We start from the raw sequence: 16,098 nt of genomic DNA, 5'->3' as shown, positions 1-16,098 counted from the left end.
ATCATTCCCAATAGTATAAAATGTGTTAAATCATTAAAAATTAGTAGAACATTTAATTGCGTGTATCATTGCTTTATTTTAATATCTGCTTTCTTTTGATGTTTCAGCTTCCCAATGATTTAAAGAAACTTCTTTTCGGAACTTCGTTCAGTCGGTGAGTTCTATCTATCTTTAACTAAAATATTAGTTAATACAGCGTTTACCTAGAAATATTTACAGTATCATAAAAGTATTTTTAATTTTGATATTCCTGAATTCATATTCAGCTATAAATCTACTTACATCCGATTTGATATTTTTATTCGTATTAAAACTTATAAAAAAGTATAAAATATGAGACAGATAAAAAATTTGTAAATTACGAATACTCAGCGATAAATTTATATATATTCTTGTCGAATTTTTATCTTTTTAGTCATATCCAGTTTATAAAAATTAACATTAATTATATTTGACGCGTGATCTGGGTCATATAAATCGCAAGCATTTTAATCATCCCTAAGTCGCCGTGCCACGTGGAGGCGAAGCTGGCGGTCCACGTATCGGGTGATTTACGACACGTCGAGATAATCGGCCCACGAGGGCACGTCACATTTCGATAGCGCGTGCACAAAAAAATATGTTGGCATGTTTCGGCCGCAACACGTTATTAAATATCACGTATTATTTTGCCCCTACGGGGTCAGTCGTGATAATGACGTAGTAGCGGCTTGTGTACGGGGGTCACGTGTACGGGGGTAAGGCACCACGACGATGGATTCCATTGGTCGACGCTGCCATCGTACCACCCATAAACGTCGTTATTCTCGTACGCCACGATAACAATTGTATGTATTTTCACGCGGGGCAACTAACCGATGTTTGTCAGCAGAGAACGCGCTGATAACGATAACTATAAGGCGCCCCGTCACGTTTTCCCCATTATCGTCATCATTGTCGATTGTTAGGACGTATCGATAATTGTTAGATTTCTGAATTATTTATTAAAAACGAAGAAATCAATACAAATTTTATAAGGAAAAAAATAAAAATTTATTTTTTTAATAAATATAAATAATATAAATTTAACTTTCTTTTAAGAAATTTCTTTTTCGATAATAAAAATAAGACTTAGAGAGGATTTATTTGATTTTTTATGTTAAAATTATATTTTATAACCTTTTTTTTGGCGTTTTAGTTAATAATTTTTTCCATCTATTTTTATAAGTATTTTTATAAGTATTTAAATTTTAAAAATTAATTATTAGTGTGACTTATTCAAAGAGTGATAATTTTTTTTCTATATATATCCCTCATTTTAGATAGTTTAAACTATCGACATTTCGATCAGTTTTGTCACAGGTGCACGTTGAAATATTCAGATTCTAATGAGGCAATTATCGTCACGATTAATCTTGCTGATTATTTAATTGAAAGATATCTCGCATTAATTATATATAATCACGTTAATTTGAAAAGATATCGTGGAATCCCCAGAGATACTAATATGTTCCAACTATAAAATGCTCGATAAATCAGATATTTTATCGGATTTCGAGGGTCGCAACGGGGTCGATGGGTACCACGTATGCGAGATTTCGATAATTCGAGAGCGTTCATAAATAAAAAAAATTATCTGCCGATTCATCGATCACTTCTTCGTTTTTTCACGTGCGTTAATCAAATCCGGCGATATTGAGTTGAACGATCCGTTTTGACGTGTGATTTATTTTGCTGAGTCGCGAATTTGTGCCATATATAATGGAGAGTCTAAAAACCGTTTTGTTTAGCTAAATTTACATGCTTAGACCACATTACATCGACAGCTAGACGTTACTAACTTTGGTGAACAGTTCGCCGTTCTCTGTAGAGCTTGTATTCTTTCTATCGAAATCTGTCTAATATCATAAATCTGTCTATATAAAAATAATGTATTAGAAAAAGAAAATCGTTTTTTCTCTCTTTTTTTTTAAGAGTAATTGAATCTAATATTAATTACTGCAGTTAGGCAACTTCTAAGTCAATGCATGACTAAAATTTGTTTTTTTATTTTTTTATAACTTTATACATATATGTAGCTATCTTTTCTTCATTTATTTATTAGAGAGACACGCGTTCCTATGTACATATTAAAGAAACATGTATGTATAGAAATATTTTTATGTATTACACATTAACATATTAATTCTGATGGTTGAGAATTAAATACGAGCAAACGGAAAGATAATAAAAATAATGAAGAGCGCGCATCTTTGAGCGTATGTTATTTAAGGGGATGTCGTGACCTCTCAAAGAAAAACATAATATGCATCGCGCAGAGAGCAAATAAGAAAGCGTTTGATGATATTGATACCATATCCATGTAGGCCACGATCAAAACATGTTTTCGTACATCACAGTAATTTTGTCACGTTAAAATCCCAACCCCTTGCTGATTTTTTGTGCGAGAGAGATCAACACTTCTCTTGCGTAGGTTGACTCAAGACTCAAAACTACGTTGATAGGGTTACAGTCACTCGTATGTCAGCAGTTTCTTCAAATCTAAGATACAAAACAACGGAATACAATATTATAACGCGATGATATCTCTTCAAGAGGTTCAAGTATAAAATATTTATCTCATATTAATTCATGACGTTGCGTGCACATTTATTTTTATATCAAAGAAGAAGAGTTTGACGGATTAATGAGATGATTCTCTCTCTCTCTCTCTCTCTCTCTCTCTCTCTCTCTCTCTCACTCTCTCTCTCTCTCTCTCTCTCTCTCTCTCTCTCTCTCTCTCACTCACTTCTACTATTACTTCAAATGAATTTCAAATCAGCTTCAAGGAATTTCAGGGAAAAATTACAAAGAATATTTCTCTGTCATTATAGCGCGCGTGTTTCGCCTTATTTTGTTATTTTATCGAGACCCGGAACGAATGAACAGCAATCGGTTTTAGATACCGACTCTGCATACACGAGCGACGGATGATTCACGGGAAACGCGAGATGTCGAGAGGCTGTGCTGGCCGTTTCTCGTCGCCAGGGTTCAACGTTCACTCCGCGCAAGGACGTGACTGTCGCCGTCGACGGCGACAGCGGTGGAAACACGCGAAAAAAGTCGAGAACGTGAAAACACTGATATTTTCTGTCGGAACGAGCGAGCCTAATGAGCCGCCTAACACGCGGAAAAATGATAAGGCCGGGTCCTTGACAGTTGGCACTTAAACGAGCCCCGATAAGCGCACGACGCCGACGTCGCTTTCCGGTATCGACACGATCTTAACCCTGAGTCGCATAAGCGAGCAAACACGCCGCGTATGCAATTTTCGAAAATTGCAAGCAACAGGAAGAGCTAGTTTTTAAGTCGATAATCGGGAGATAGTGTAATGTTTGCTGTCACGTGAAATATTTTCAACACTCTTCGTTTCGCGTGATAATTCGTCACATGACGAAGTATTTCAGACTGTACGAATTAGATACTTAAACGCTAATGTTAGCGCTAATTTTATGCGCTTAAAGTACTTTAACTGAATCTTATCGTGCGCGCACGTGTCTAGCTGGTACGTGCTAGTTCTATTCTTCATATTGCGGCATCTTTTTCGTCATTTGAAAAAAGAAAGTTCTCTAAGACTCTAAGCGATATTTTCTCGAACGTTCTGAACGCACAAAGATACTGCCATTACAACTGGGCGATAAAAAACTTGTATTCTGTTGCCTAAATAACGTCGAACATTAAAAGAAACTTTCAATTGAGCAGCTCGAAATCTTGTTGTCCGCTCCAAATGGCGAGCGTTCATTTTGACCATCGTGAACTTCGCACCCGACGACGGTACGCTCGTAACGCACCGGCTTCGGCTCTCTGCGCACTTATTCCGCTCGAGTGACGATTCGACTCGGTAATGATTGTGCGCGGCGATTACGCAACGGGGGTAGAGAGACTCGAGGGCCCGCGCACGATCGTTGAGTAAGAGACGAGGTGAAGGTGAGCGGTGAAGCCGAGAGTAGTAGTAGCAGCAACGCGCGGCCGCGCCGCGCCGCGCCGTACCGCGCCGCGCTGGCCGGGCACACGCGGGGAGGGTAAACTGCAGCTGATCGCTCGGCTCTACCACGGGCGGGAGAATACTTAGGATCAACGACCGGAACCGCATCGTGATCTCGCGAAGCGGGGCAAAAGGCAGAATTTCCCTTTCATCGCGAAGCGCCCGGCTCTCGTGTGCTCGCTCTCGCGTAAGCCGCGGTTTGTTAGATAATGCGCGCGCTACTTACCTACACGACTAGCGGTTACATACATTTACGGTATTTACGCTTTGCTCTACTTCGCGAAGACGAAGATCAGATATACTTATATCTGACATACATATTTTTCAAGTAAAATCTAAATGGACAAGTGGTTAAAAATAAGATGTATAGAATTAGCGCTAGATGATGACGATGTAATGAAGTAATCATTTACATCGGTTTTAATCATACTAATTTCTATTTTTGATACAAAACATCTTGAAAGAAATATGTAGGTTACTTGATAAAATTTTAGTTTACTTATAGTATCGCAAGTAATTAGATTAAGGATGGAACATTTAATTTTTTCATAAAAAAAATACATTGTTTTTCACAAAAAAGAATACATTTTTTTGTGTTTTAAAAACTATTCTAAATAAAAATACGGAAAAGATTTAAAGAAATCCCTGGTTTGTCGTATACCAGAGGGTAACCGTAAGGGTGAAATAACGATACGAGAAGAAAATATACAATCTTCGTATTCACAATTATATTTAAACATCAAGGACAATCGAAGTGACGATGACGCGAAGTAGCTGTGGCCGATTAGCGGTAGCCACATCAGGGAATACCTCAGGATTTATGTCGAAATCCTGTCGAAGTGCTGACTCGTCACACTGGATTCACTCACGAACGTGCGCCTACACTGCACGAGGGGGAAGCACGTGGGCACGGAGTGGGTCTTATAAAAGTAGGTGTGCTAGCATGCACGTAGGGGGTTTTACGAGGAAACTGCAAGAATCGTAACCTACTTTAATCGAAGTGGACACGAGCGATTCGAATAAGGGGGGTAAATCAAGGAGGAAAGGGGGGTCTCTCGGTTCTCCGGAATTTGTATGGTCATCGTTTACGTGGACGAACATTCTCGGAATAATTACATTGGGCATACGGAACGGTTAAATTCTGCCAACTTTCCATTTCAATGTGAATCCAAGGCTTCCAAGGAATTCGATTGACCTACATCTGCCTCTGATTAACGCATATAAAGAAAAATATTCTGCGACAAAATTAGTAAGCGTATATTTATAAAGCAATATTGCTTAAAAATGAAAGAAAGAAGAATATGATAAATTAATGAAATTACGTTTATTAGTTTTGATTTTATCATTTGTATCGATATTTATTTAGAAGTTTAGATCCTTATTATTTGTCAAATAAAATAATGACTTATTTGAATGAATTATTTTCATTTTTCAAGTTAAAATATCTCTAATTTATTAATTAAATTAATTTTGTTTTACAAGTGATCTTCTGCAAGGGAAGTTATATCTTGAATTACTCTGATACTTCACTCTTACAGAAGTTGAAAGTCTCGACAAAGAACAACATTCACAAGAAAGTTTAATATTAATTGTCGCGTAAATAAATGGTATATCGTATATTTATAACTGCACAAATTGCCATAGTTGGTTTATTCTAAAATTCGTCGGTTATTACTCGAAAATTTCTGGAATTTATTGGTCGTTGCTCGCGCATAATCGCCGGATGGATTCGCTATCGATGCTTTGGGTCAAGGCGTGACGTGAAGATACAAGTGCAGACGTGAAAAAAGTGCGCGATATAAAAGAATAGTGTAGAGTAGACGATATTAATTGTGTTCAGGCTGAAAGTTATCATGCACCGCGGATAAGGGTTATCGAAAGTATGAGAGAGACTATCATTTTATTTTTTATCCACAAAATACCGTTGCATCTTTATGACTGTTTTTCCTTATGCCAACTGAACGACGTTAGACACTTCTGAGAGATATCAGCTTAATTACATATGCGTCAATTATATATAATTATTAATGAGATTAATTTATTATGCATTAATGTATTACAAAGATATTTCATTACTTTTTATTTTAATTGTACAATAAATATTGCTCGAAAATAATTTAATGTTAATATAAATGAGCTTAAAATGTGATTTTGATCTACTATTGATAAACACTGCGCGGACACTGTGGGCCTTTTAAGGTACAGTCGATTTTTCGTATTTTACAGTTTTCTCCTGACGTTGCAACACTTAAGAAAAAATTGCAACAGTTCCGATCTTATGTAAGTATAGAAATCACTTTTTGGAACCTTAGAGATGATACATGATTTTTTGTAACACAGAAACGCTTTAGAAAACCCTTTAGCCTTAAAAGTCCCAGGGTGAGTGCTCCAAAAACACGGTGTTCGCGCAATGTTAAAAAAATAATATGATCACTGAAGATAATAATTTTATCGTATATAGTGCAATATAGCTGTATGTTATATTATACTATATGTTAGGGATAACGGAAAAAGGGATATTGAGAAGATAATATAACAAGTTGTTCTCCAGGGATTGATATCTTTATTTTCGCTTGTGTGTTACAGTTATGATGTAGATTAATGTCGCGTGCGGCATGTTGTATCACAGATAATACATCCTGACGCACATACATTTTTTAGCGGAAATCTCATAATACGATATTGCCGAAGTGTTATTGCATTGTGTTATTGTATAATAACGTACGTTCGGGATAAATTAAACTGATATTACGGATTATCGCAGTGCCGGGAAAATATATTTTCTACATCGGAATAACAGCAGAGAAACGTTGAGTTATTGTCATCAGTGTATTGCATCAACTAGTTGAGTCGCATTGTACAAAGAAAAACAAGAATATAAACATGGAATTGATTTTGACTAGTATATATTATTATAGTGTATATCATTTAAATTGCACCTAAATCTTTTTTATCACTTTTAAGTGCGCCATGTTTGCATAATTTCTTGCTTCCTGTATATTCAAGATTAGAAAGAAAAGAAATTTAATAAATGCTATTACTTCAAACGTTTTATTAGCTTCATATTTTATCATGCTGATAACGTTTCGCGCAAGGAATCCTGGAATGCGATATCTATATTTTTTTTTCTTTACGGATCCTTATTTCCGAATTCACTGCGACAACAGGCGAGTAATTAGGCATTGAAATTTCATCATCAAACGTCGTCAAGAGAGATCGAACACGAGACATTTGACGTCGATCCACGATAATTCTACAGCCACATTACACGCATGTTGCGTGATCTCGATGGAAGAAAGGGGTTCAGAGGCGACGAGTTGTTATCGGTCGATAGGGGGTCCCGAGATGGTGCGGGGTGCGCTCGTAGGGGGCAGGGGCAACGGGCAAAGTGGAAAACAGCAATAACAACGATCCACGCGGACCCCCTGCGACGTCTATCGCTTATTTCCATTGCGTCAGTAGCTTCCAGTAATAACGCGACCCCCCGTGGGTTATCGTTTCGTATTTTTGCTTCTTTTCGCTTTCTTTGGCGTTCGTAATCACGCGAGATGCTTCCCTTCCTCGCCTGTTGCCTTGTCGCCGCGGTCGTCAGCGATAACTTCGTCAGCGATAAATTCCTCGCGTGATAAAACCGTCGCGAGAAGTCGATCTACGACGAAGACGCCGTATTGCGTTGCGGGACTCCGCGGGGCCCTCTCGGATTAATCTTTGTCTCTGCGTCCCGCATGGCGATATATCCCTTCGCGCATGTCGGTTGCGCGCATCGATGTCCCTGTAGTATTCTTTAGGTTGCATCAGCCGTCCGTTTCTGGTCCGAGAGACACATTCGCGACGTAGTTCAAATTGGCGTAACGGGATAAGTTTTTGTGATAATACGAAATAATGTTGTAGCGTCTATTGGCAAAACTCGATATATATGCATTATACGTTTCGATCCAATCAAAATGTTCTGAAATATTATGTTTTTTCAACAGAATTGGACAGTATTTTGTAATTGCAGGCTATGTAATTATTTAATCTAATTTACCATAAAGTGATTTGTCATTATGTCATATTTCACTTATCTACTTTGAGTCGGCATAACTCAGAACATCCTCGATGTATGCAAGAAATGAAAGAGACATCTGATGCAATTCTTAAAATATTTCGTTTCATACGCGTAAGCTTCGGTTGACTCCGTAACTCTATAAATTTATATTTCGCGAATAAGCTTTTAAGCGTAAACTTGTAAATCATATAAAAATCTACGTAATGTCACAGTTATGATAAAATATGATCATTTTTTAATCAGTCGCTTAGGGACGCTTAGAGACTTTGTATACTAATAAGTTTCGTACGTGAGTCATTTGCAAACACAAAAAGATTACATGCCTATCGGTTCACTTCGTGGTAACATTCATTGTTTATGACTGACCTATCATGTCACGAAATATTGTATAATTTGGCTGATAAAATGGTATCTTTAACGTAGATGGTTCATTCAACGTCCAATTCTATAACGGATTTATTGCGACAGCACTTATTCGTTGAAAATAACCGTGGAAAATAACTGTGTCGAAAACATTACAATGGTTTTCAATCAGATTCTTTTTTGTAGGAAATGATCGTTTCGGTAAATACATTTAATAAACGGGACGAATGTGCATTGCATGATAATGATACTTGGTTTCACAAGAAATATACGTATTGATTTTTCGCGAATTTTGACTTTCTATTTGAATAAGCTCAGACAAATTTGCAACTTCACGTAATTTTCATTCTAGGCGTGAAACAGAAGTGATCGAAAAAAACACTCTTGCCCCTTGACCCTAATGAGCGACAGATTACGCGCAGCTTAAGAGACAATATATAATTAGCAGATATATTCCGTCGGTCCGGCATCAGCCGCGACGTCCTTTGACCTTCCGACGATTCCATTCGTGAAACATAAGCGTTTACGTATATATCAATGTATAAGTTATATTCCATTACATCAATTGCCCGCGACTTGTTTTATTCCCAACGGAAACAAAACTGCTGTGCATTAATTTTCTTGGAGCGTCTGCAAATATTATGATCGGAGAAAATATTTTTTGCTATCAAACGGTAGATAATGATTCTTATTTCTTGCGTTCTTTGTAATGCTAATGAGGCGCTATAAATCGCACGTATATTATGTAACTGGATCAGTTTGTTATGTATGCAACCTAGTGACATGTGCTATGAATACTCTAATGCTATGTGTGACTTTACGTGCATTGTTGTACCTGATAACTGAGTCTGAGTCATCAATTCATGAACTTTGTGGTAGCTTCATAGGATTACATATTCTACTTTATTTCAGAAAACTTATTTTTAAGATTTTTATTTCTATTTTACATGTTATTTCTTAATATGCAATGTGTCTTAAGTCACAAATACACACTGGCATGTTGAGTGTACTACACCTTTTTATTATCTATATGATTAAAATAGTATAATACATATATCTAAAAGAATTTATGCATTTAGTATGGTTTTTTCTCATATATCGGTCGTAATAAACCGTTTTTCTCATCCTTTCTTTTCGAGACTGCTCTCGCCCGATTGCTCTTTGTCAGCATTTTCTGCGATCTTCGAGAAGGAAATCGCGAGACGGATGCAACCAACACACGAGCTCGGTCATTCGGTCACTCGTAGTACATACGGCTGCGTACGCTAATATTAGCAGCGCAACATGGTAACCGCGCATCGAGCTTATTCCTGGCCTAGCAGCCAGCTGCTTGGCTAGCCAGAGTCAAGGTTACGGCATTACTAGCGACTTGTCGATGTTATAGTTGTAAATATCATGCACGCGGTCGCGTGTGCATCGGGTTGCTCTTTCTGGATATAAGAATTCGAACGAGGCGATTTTCAATTAGTACTAGCAGCCGTATCAGTCAAACAGTAGGATGCGACGGATTGTGACTAACAATAAGAAGTTTACAATATGCTTTATTAGTATAAAAGATATATTGATTTACTTCTTATTTCTGGCGATATTATACATTTTATTTCTATCTTATTACCGTGGTTCTTCAAAAGTTCGATTAAAAAAGCGGAGAGCTACTAACAATAAGTTTGATCTTCCGTACTTGATAAGTACGACTTTTTATTTCTTTTCTATCTTAGTTATAATACTTATCTGCTAGTATGCTATCAGCAATCATAGGATTAAAGATAGCATATTTCTATAAAAAGACACTGCAAAATACGCGCGACCGTGGAGGATTCCATAACGGAAATGCCGTCGCAACGCGCCATTTTGACGACGACGACGACGACGACGACGACGACAGCCTTGGCCTTCGTTTTCGAACGAAATATACGCCGTCGCCCGAAGCGAATAGCATCTACGAGCCAACCCACTTCGATTGGGGCGGGCGCGTATGTGGAGCATGCGTTCACGGTAAAAGTGACACGACGACGTTACGTTACGTGCCCCGTTATGGCGCACGCTAGCCAGGATGCCGGTTTGTACTTCGTTTTATCCGCTAACCTAAGGCCAAGGTAGTGGGCACGTTACTTTCACCGATTATGTCGGATCCCTCGCGACGCCGACGGTTTCTCGAAACTCCCCTCCCTCCCTTTCCGTTCCTATCGTCGGTATGCCGTATTAGGCATGGATCTTGTTGATTTTATTAGAAAGAGTCCCGACTCTAGTCCGGTTCACTGCTGTCCAAGGTTCAGTAGTAATTCCAGAGATGACACCCGACATTTGATATCAATTTCAAGCTAATCAGATGTTTTTAGTAAAATTTGAATACCAAATTTTAAGTGGCTATTAAGAAACTGTGCGAATCCTGTCTGTGACGCTCGCGAATTCTAATTTACTGAATTTAAAAAAATCAACAATTGCCTCCTTCGCTCCTTACAAGATCTATTCATTCCGGAATTTTTTTTTTTCCGACGATTCTTGACTCAAGTCATTTTTTTATCTCTCGATGGCATAACTTTTGCATCCAAATTTCTTACGTAATATTAGAGAATATTGAATATTTTTCATTATTACAGAATATCTAGATTAGCAAGATATTAATTTGTTTTATATATGCTATATTAATCTTTTTATTTCCATTATTCATATGATATCGTAAATGGGACCGACACTTTTCCAACATGAGCGTTCGAAACTTATGATGGGTATTTCCATTCAAAACAAATGCGTTGCCATTGATAATACAATGGCGGCATCGGGAGTTCACGCCGGATAAAAGCTTTAATACATTCAGCCGCTAGTGCCATGTTTCCATACAATGATGTCTCGATTACTTTGTGTTTAGTCGTTACGTCATATTTAGAAATTTATAAGTAAATTAATTAACATTGTTCGCGTTTTAAATGTAGAATATTACCTACATCAGGTTTATATAATTGCTCTTGTTGCATAATTAAATATAATAACATATTTATATGCAAGATTAGTTTTTTTATGGAATATTAAAAAATAGATACATTGCTAGTAAAGTCGCTCAGCGCTCAGTTTACTCGAAACAATTTCCGTTCCAATAGTTTTTTAAAAGATTATCTAGGATTATACTCTCTGTGATTACTTGATAACAGAAACTTCGTGCACTGTAACAATTTATTTTTATCTGAAGATAATGTGCAAAAAAATCGAAATTGCTCTCTAAATATACTGATAAAAATTCCGTTCGTTAAGATAGTTAGTAGTTATTTCTGGTTTCAAGATTAAAAATTATAATTTGTTTGCTCCCTCACATAATACGTACTTCGTACAACGAACAAAATTAGATGTTTTACTGTATTATTTACATCCACGACAAATGTTCTGTAGAATTATTTGTTTAAGAAAATTGTTAACTTTCAGGATAAACAAATTTTTACTATCAAATTAGATATGAGTTATAATATTTTTTCCTGATATGTATTAAACTATTGGAACATGTAGTAAAAAAGCAAGAAAACCAATATCGAGTTCGAACAAGAGATATATAAGAGACATATGCTTCCTATTATAAGATATACGTTTCCATAATGATTTTATAATGCCTTGTGAATAAATACTTAAACGTGTTATCGAGAAATAATCTTTTTCATTATCTTTTAATGATATACCGCGCAAATTCGTTTTATTAAATTGAAGGAAGGAATGCCAGTTTCTTTACAGTTTGCGATAATAGAAAATTTTCTTCTCGTGAGGGAATATGTTTCAAACTAAAAGCATATTCTGGTGAATTATAACACTATCTTTTCCAACAAGTATATATATATATATATATATATATATATATATATGTATATATAAAAATGTGTATATGTATATATTGACAATTTTATTATTTATATTTTTGTATATTTAACTCTTTTTATCTAAATTTTTGTATTTATACATACATTTACATTAACGGCACTTAATATTGTGAATTGATATCGTGCTGTACTTGAAGATCTTCAAAACTTTTCAAGGAAATAATTAAAAATCGTTGGAGATATTAAACTATTTTTATTCGTATTATATATATATATATATATAGAAAGTAATATTACATAATGTCATAAGTTACCTCGATAGTATGCTTTCTTCGAACTTAATTTAATATAGAAGTTGGTACAAAATTTCTATCTGCAATTAGGTTACGACATTTGCGAATTTGATGATATTACGTTAGTAATGTTTAGATGACTTGGCGAAAAGTGCCACTTTCAGCATGCTAGTAAAGAACTGTTATTCATCGCATATTACCCTCGATGATGATTGTAAAATTTTACGGTACGAAGGAATGAAATCGTGAAAAGAATGTAATAACATCGACAGATGATGCTACTATCATTATGAAGAAATAGGTTAAGCAAATCCGTAAATAACGCACACAATTATTTTCATTATATTTATTTAGATTTAAATGAACTAACTCTATGCAAACTTAAATAAAATAAAATTGTTTTTTTTTAGTTATTAATTGTGCATAAATAAATATTCATATGCTGTATCATTATTCATAAATCATTAAAGAAAACTAAGAATTGTAATTAATTTTGTAATTATTAAAGGCGGTAATTGGAATTTATATATTTTCAAAAACAATGCAATTTAATCGAATAAATTTTGGATAGTGCGCTAAAGTAATATAACTTTGTTGACACTACAACCTTTAAGCATCAATGTTGGCGCATCAACGGTGCACGATCGCGTAATCGGCATGCCCTAAGCACTGTTTAGAATTCAGCGCGCGCCATTAACCCACAAAGTGCCTTTCTACTACGAAAATAGAAGGGCACTCGCAGCTGTTAATGGCATGCCCCGAATGCATTATGGCCTATGACGGTTCTGTGACTTTTCCCATAATTAGGGAAATTTTAGCCGCTTGTTAGCATTCTTTGCCATTCGCTGCGAATACAATTTTCAACGGTATGTTCCAATAACGCCTGACTGAAAATATTAGGAAGTGGAATAGATAATCGCTCCCAACTCTGTTCTTAAAATGTTTTTAAAAATGCGAAATTCTCTTTCTTCTTCTTAATTATTCTTTTTCTCAACGTTTTAATCCACGAAATTTCCCATATGAGGACAATGATAAAAAACAAACTAAAGAACAGAACATCAATTTTTTTAATCAATCAAACTACTTCTGTATTTCTATATTATTTAATCTCTATGCCATGGTTAGCTCATATTTCGATTACGAGATACGAGATGAAGATTCTAGATTTCTAGAACTTATATCCTTGAAAGAGATTCGGTTTTCGATGAGTGGGTTTTTCCCCGGAGCACGTCGTCGTATCGTCGCCATCGGTTTCTATTTTTATGAGCGATAACGAGGTCATGATAAAAAATAAAGCATTCGCACGGGGTTAAGTACGCGCGTACTCGGTGCATACGTCTCGGAGCATATGTACGTATATACGTATGTACGTACGTACGTACGTACGTACGTACGAACGAGAGTGAATGAGCGTAAGCGAAGCGCTTCGCGCCGGCCTCGTAATGAAAGTGAAATCGAGGGCGCCGCGCCGCGCCGCGCCGGAGTGCCCGGTCGTTCGTTCGCTTCGTCGCGCTCTGCCTCGCTGACGATGCCGAGACTTCGCCGAGAAGTCACTCGGCTGACAGGAACAAACAGTTCGCACGTCGCGGTTACTGAGTAACCCGTATGTCTGCCGGAAGTAGGTTGGCGCTGATCTCGTTACTCGATTTCGCTCGGATGACCTCGCTTTGAGAAAGGGAAAGGCACGCATATAGAGAACGTATCATCGTTTTTATGATCTCCTACGCGGTGAAATTTGACCATTTTTGGTATTTTTAGCATCGTTGAATCGTTCGCTGCGTAAGCTGCGTAATATGGGAAATCTTCTAGGTACGTGGAAAATATTTGAACGCGTCGCACGTTGATATAACCGGATGACATAACGCCATCGAAGTTAATTTTTATGAATCCTAAAAATTATTGCATTATCATGTAGGAAGCTTTAAAAATAACGACGATCTTTTTGCTACGTTTCACGATGTTTTCTGTCATTTTTTAATAAAAAATTTATATGATTTTTTACAATGAATGGCATGAGTAATTTGATAATTCATGAGTAATTTGTAATTTGTTATTACAATATTAATTTTTCTTTCAAGTTTATAAATAATTTCGTAATATTATCTTCTGATTCTATAAGAAAACATGATATTTATTATTATTCGAAATTTATTATTACGAAAAAGCAGAGATTCAAATTTTCAATGCGATTTTTAAATAGTTAAAAATAATCTTATATACATAATTAAAAAAAAAAAAAAAAAACAATTAAGACAAACAATCACGTGTCAAAGCATCACGTTTTAAAGATATTATACTCAAAAATAGTACGTTAGCTTGTGAAATTTATCATGTAATGAAATGCTCTAGCTAACGTGAAAGGAATTAACATTAGATAGAAAGTACACCCTAGAACAAGATATAAGTTTTATTTTCGAGGAAGAAATTAGGGGCCCACCATGGCGACCCACCATCTAGAATTTCTAAGCCATAAAAAAAAAGAAAATCAAGCGAATGTCGAGCGAAGGAGATGAAGAGAAGGAAAGACTAACATCGATTGTGGTAGGGAAGAGTGAAGGGCGGGGGTTTAACAAAGAGGGAGGGACTGCTCGTAGCGTTGGCTCAAACTTTCACTTTTTTCACCTCTTCGCCTCTCTCACAGTGGTTCTTAAAAAGTGCTATGGCGGTACCAGATTGTGATTGGTGGATTTTCGTCCGGTCTTCTCGTTCATTGGATCTCCCCCCTTATAGAGCGGATTCTCTCTGATCTCTCTTTTTCTCACTCCTTTCCTTCGTTCCCTATTTCGTGCCTCTCTTTCTAACACGTATGGTCCTTTTTGCTCGCTCGCCGAGAGTCCTCTCTCCTTTTCTCGGTTTATCCCCTCCAGGACGGACAATCTCCCTTTCCAGCAACCCCTCCGATACTTCTGGGCACGGCAGGAGTCCTTATGTAACTGACACCATTCCGCTAGAGTAACCGGGACAAAACGCCGTATAGTATTATAGCGGATAAACAAAGGAAACAGGGGGCGAAAAGAGCGTCGCCGCTCCGCACCGCGCCGCGCCGCGAGAATCGAGCTAGATAATCTGATAACAGCTAGACATCTCTCGATATACATGGTGTCGTGTGTGCTTAGAAAGATAAAATAATTAAGAGAAAGGGCACGCAGTCTTAGACCGGTATTCATAGTGGGTTCTTATATTTAAGACCATCCTAAGTAAAATCTTAAGATGTCATTAACCAATCACAGAGCCGTATTAGCATCTTAAGATATTACTTAAGACGGTCTTGAAACAAGATCTGATTATGAATACCGGCCTTTAGACTTCTTTGCTCTCGATATACTCAATATACTCAAAAATGCTGAGATGACTTATTGTTAGATTTGCATCAAAAAGTAGAATTTTTGAAATTAAAAAGAGAAATAAGAAATTTATTGTAAGAGAATGAAGGTAAAAATATTTATCTTATAAATACTGCTTTGTAACTCGTAAAATGCATAGGCACATTGAAGAAATATACCTATATAATATATAAAATATAAAATATTACTTGATATTTTTTATATTTTACGTCTTTATTTTTATCAATTTAGATTAGTAATAGACAAA

At 36.4% G+C, this 16,098-nt stretch overlaps 1 long non-coding RNA gene across 1 annotated transcript in view; it reads left to right on the top strand.

The window, feature by feature from the left end:
- The window catches only part of LOC139777428 (uncharacterized), a 48,856-nt gene extending 48,702 nt beyond the window's left edge, over positions 1-154 (top strand). Inside the window, exon 3 of the long non-coding RNA XR_011719356.1 lies at positions 108-154. This is a non-coding gene — a long non-coding RNA (uncharacterized lncRNA). The remainder of the gene's footprint in view (positions 1-107) is intronic.
- Positions 155-16,098: the final 15,944 nt, after the last annotated feature.

This window comes from Temnothorax nylanderi, unplaced genomic scaffold (genome assembly GCF_030848795.1).
Source record: "Temnothorax nylanderi isolate EJ_2023f unplaced genomic scaffold, tnyl_v1.0 TNYL_tig0148_pilon, whole genome shotgun sequence".
NCBI classification, from domain to species: Eukaryota; Metazoa; Arthropoda; class Insecta; order Hymenoptera; family Formicidae; genus Temnothorax; species Temnothorax nylanderi.
Note: the sequence above shows the minus strand (reverse complement) of the source record. Positions and strands in the feature narration are given on the sequence as shown.